Below are 5,086 nucleotides of genomic sequence, written 5' to 3' on the forward strand. Positions count from 1 at the left end.
TTCGCAGAGGAAAATGTTGGTTGCTGAGGTAGCGTAGATGGCCATTGGTTTGTTTTCTGAGTTGTTGTCACACAAACACCAGTCCATCACTACACATCGCTATGCTCTCTAACAACGCCCTGATGATATCACCTCGATTGGTCATGAATCGTCTGCAATCAAATTGCCCAGCTAAGCGAACAGACCAACGGCCACCATCCCATTTCGATTGGACAGCATTTCGTGTTTTAATTAACTAAGCACTTGCGGACCAGTGTACTCAGGAGAAAATTTGTTGTCACTCCACTGCAAAACCATTTCAGCAGCGGCCATTCATTATTTTATTTTGGATCGTTCAGTAAGACTTTGTTGAGTGTCGGGAGACAACTATTGTCACAGCTGCGAAGTAATCGGCAATTTTAGTATGCAACCCAAGCTTTTGTCTTCGAAAGCATATATCTAAGATTTGAAACATGCAAAGACATGCTTACTAAAATGAGAGAAAACCGCTGTCTGAATCCTTTTCCAAAATGGTTGGCAAGTTACTCACAATTCATTATCTGATATACTGCCCAACGTCAAGTCTGTGAACGGAAAAGCAGTATGTGGCCTACTTAAGTTTTCTAAAAAATGAACTACAAATATACATCAGTACCATCCTTGTCCAAGATCGGCTGCTATACTGTTTCCTACCATCAGCGGTTGCTCTTATTTTGCCGGTCGAAAATCTTATTCTGAATGTCTTCTACGCCAATTTGATTTCTGTGATTGTATTACGCCTTACACATTCGCGGCACAAGTGCGTTTTCGAAATAATACCATCTCGCAGTTTGTTGTTCCCACTGCAGTCCCCCAAAACCTGGTCAGTGATAAAAAAATTCAAATAGCCATGACAGTAGGAAATAATAAAGTCAACGCAATGCCACAGCACTTTGTCCGAACACTCGACTGCAAAGAATACCATAACTAGACCGGTGTACGTAATGTAAGCAGCTGAAAACCGGCAGACATGGCAAACCACATTAATAAGATTGGAAATTGAGAATGGAGTCCAGTCAATAGAATTCAATACAATTTAGAAGCCCTACGGTAGCAAGCGGCATGCTGAACAATAAGTAACCCTTCCACTAAATCGCCCTTTAGCATGTTACACACCTAACTTCATGTCATAGCATAATAAAGTTGAGGTCGCAACAATCGATAACGGCTTTAAAGACAATGTGTACACTAATTCCCTTATTAGGTAAATACATTCATTTGCAAACCAATTTGGTTTCAAGAGAAACTTGCCGAGAAGCCAGTTGAAACACTCGTTCGTGATCTCATAGCAACCGAAACATGAGGCGTCCTGGTGCAGCACATTCAGTTGCCTGAAAACTTCACAAACGAGCAGTTAAGCTGGGTTCCAGGTGAGTCTCCCGCAAAACCAGATTTGTTTGCAAATGAGTGTATTTTGCCGAATTCGAACAATCTGGTTTCAAGTAGAGCGGAACGTTGACGGAAACTCGTGGGGCTGCGCATATCTGCTGAATCTCAAGAAGGGCGTAACAGGTCACGGGCTGCCGGAGAATTTTCAGCGGTGGATTACAGATATCCCTGATTAGCTGTTTTCATCCCGAAATACAAGACACCCTATAATGGCTGCTGTTTGCTTACATTGCGACTGCGTTTCCGCTAAGTTCCTCTGAGGTTATAGCGTCTGCATGACGTCTACCTCAACATAAGTTTTTGTCCTAAGTAACAGTAGCGGTGGTCAAATGGAATCTACCGAAGGAGTCCGTCAGGGAGAAATAAGCCTTATTTTGCATCAGTTTCCATCGTGTGGATTAAGACGGTTTTTCAGTTATACGTCTCTTGTTACACCTTCGTTAGATCCTATGCAGACATCATGTAAAACACAGAAGACAACTACTGGATTGCCGTATGGCCCAATGTAAGTCTGTAGCATTTGGCTGCTGATATGTTCCCTGAATTTAGCGTTGCACCGTTCGGCCTGCGTCAGTGATAAGCCATGATTTTATTCCATCTGTGTGGGTCTCCTAGAAACGGGGCCTACTTATTGTGATAATTTCTTCGAAATTTATTTAGTGAAGGTGGCTAGATGAGCCCAAATGAGCCCGGTAATATGACCTAAACATGTTGTACAAGTGAAGTTAACGTGAACAGCGGGCTGGGGTGATTCACCGTTAGGTCTCCTGCTAACACTCGCTTTAATTGCACATATGTGGACTACACCAATATGGGTTCCTGCGTTTCATAGTTAGCAAGCGAAACCAAATGGAGACATGGAAATACCGTGCTTTTATGCTGCACGTTTGTTTGGTCGTGGTAATGTGCATACACATACGTATATATATATATATATATATATATTACTACACAAGTAAAAATGTGTCATGTTAACTTTTCACAGTGAAAATAATCAAACCTACATATAAGGGACAAATGACAATACTTCTAGGTAAATGTAACATGTCTCTTGTCGCGTAAGGGAACAGGTGTGGGATGGTCCAATTTTCATCTTCCTAGTGGATTTAGAAAGACCTGCCATTGGTATACACAGTCGAATATTTTGTGAGAAATGTCGACCAAGGCTTGTCCCACGAGACATCAAACTTCACGGGACTTTGCAACCAGGCTTTTCTCGTGACAGTTGGGTTGCACCCGGTAGGGTAATTTCTTTGTTGTAACTATGAGCAGACAAATACTTTCACAGAAGATCTCTGAATGTGTCTGGATAAGAAGATGTGAGCCATAATTTATTTCTACTGCCTTTTGGGTTCAGATAAACGTAGATATTTTACGACGATTCAGCCAGTAAATTCATCCATATAGATGGGTGCACTACCTTTCCGGTTGTTGTCCCTAAAGCAGAAATAATGCCTTGTTCCCCTCTGAAAGAAGCTGTTCTGTGCTAAAACAGTATTCTTACTTTGGGCATTAAAGCAGCTGTTCTCAAGCAGCTGCTAGGTTAAATCATACCGGAAAACCACAAGTAAATTGGCTTGGTTAGCTGATTCAGTTTCGATTGCAGTTTGGCAAATGTTTTGAACGCCAAGACTTTACATACCTAAATCAGTGGTAGACAAAATAACGCTGGCGGGTGATTAGTTGATGGGGTAAATTGCAATTGGTGGGATTATACATAGGTGAGCTCCGAAGTACAAGCTTTCATGTTTTCAAATTACGCAGTTCAAAAAACTGGCATAAACTAATACGGTGGAAAGATTATTTTTTCTAAAAGTAATCCAAACCTAACCAATTCTTTATAAAATCAAGGATGAATTCATCTTGCGAGTGAATAATTAAAACCTTTACTACCCACAAATCACACCGAGATTGCTTAGCACAGCGAAAGCTTGATGTAAAGTAATCCACACCGGACAGACATACTGCTAGAGGACGTTTCGTAGTAATTAGTCTACAGTGCAGGAAGAATAAAACGTTACTTCGGTTTCCAACTTTTCTTTTTTATTTCTTATAATACAGTTTGATTAGTTCAGCGGCGCCAATCTGAAATCTCCTAAGTGGACATTAAATCATGGTCATTAAAATACCCGTGCATGGTCTCATTCACGTGGCCTGCCTACTCTATGCTATCCTAACCGGATAACCAAGAGGTATGGCAAAATTCGTCGGCGATTTTGTCGTAAATATCGGTGTTTCTAGGCAGTATTTGCGCAGGTTTTAAGTCTATTTAAAATAGTCCTTGATCCTTACAACTTATATGCTTTCTGCAGTGCCAGGTTCAATCACACTCTTCATTTGTAGCCCTTGAACCATGAAAATGAAAGGAACATACGAGAGCAGGTCACCACCGGCTCAGGGTGTCGAAACTAGGCAGCATTGCACATTGTGAATCTACATTACATGGATTTAAGTGTTTTGGTATTGTGAGCCTAGGCTGTTATTCACACTTTACAAACTGTTCAACTGCGTATTATCAGCGTCTCAGCTGGACCGATTCTCACCTAGCGTGCAAATAATAGAACAACCCCGAGAGGGACACTTCAGTGGAAGGGCAACTGTTCTCTTTTTCTGAAAATTTGGCAAACAAGGTGCATTCACCGCATTTTCTACACATCGTGAGGGAAATTTACAGCTTTTCGGTTGTGTTGTCAACAACGGACGTAGTTATTTATTTGAATCCGCCATGATGTGAATTCCAGCAAATTATAAGGATGTGTATTGATGTGAGTGAGATTGTTTCTGCTAGGCAAACCTTAAGGTGCACCAAAAGCAAAATGAAATTATGGGACAAATAGGTATTTTACCGATGCAACGCGATATTGCTTATCAGTGTTTCAATAAATGACTTATCACGCTTTGCTATATCTTTTTTCCGGTTTTGATGACAATAACGCACAATTCTTTTTCAGTAATATAACCATTAACCTGATAAGCAACCCATACCAGATCATTGATGGAAGCTGTTAATATGACTGTATGTCGAAGGATTTCCAGGGATATCGAATGATTATTTCTACAGTTAGGTTACAAATCCATCATCAACATCATCATCATCATCGACAGCATGACTACAGTGTTCAACACCGATGCTTCACTGCCGTACAACCATGACTTATTTGAAAGCCTTATTGCAAAGAAAAGAGTAAAATTGGACCGGGGAGGGACTTAGTGCTAGCTTACCACAATCATTCCGAGGGGCCTACACCTCCAGAGAGGTGCCTACACCTCCAGACATTCACTCAGGCAATCTGGACAGAAACCGACAACAAGAACGCCACTGACATCGGTTGGCAGCCATATCTTGTAGTGTCTCCAACCAGGCACAGTGAGGGCCACGCGGTCCCCATCCTGGAAGGCGAGTAACACCGACACCACCCAAGCGTTCCGTGATCTCCTTTATAATCCTCTGCCGAGTCAGGGGTTGGCCACCTCTATGTTTACGCCAACTCTGGGTTGGGCATGGAAAACAGCACTCTCTTCGGCAAACGATGGCTCGGCATACGTAACACATGTCCCAACCAACGCAGCTTCTGATGCTGGACACATTCTTCAATGGAAGTACCCGTTACACAACCGAAAATACGCTTTCTAACTGCCTCGTTACGGATTCGCCGACACCAACTTACGCGAGCTATAG

The sequence above is a fragment of the Opisthorchis viverrini genome (assembly GCF_000715545.1).
Source record: "Opisthorchis viverrini unplaced genomic scaffold opera_v5_57, whole genome shotgun sequence".
In the NCBI taxonomy this organism is placed as follows: domain Eukaryota; kingdom Metazoa; phylum Platyhelminthes; class Trematoda; order Opisthorchiida; family Opisthorchiidae; genus Opisthorchis; species Opisthorchis viverrini.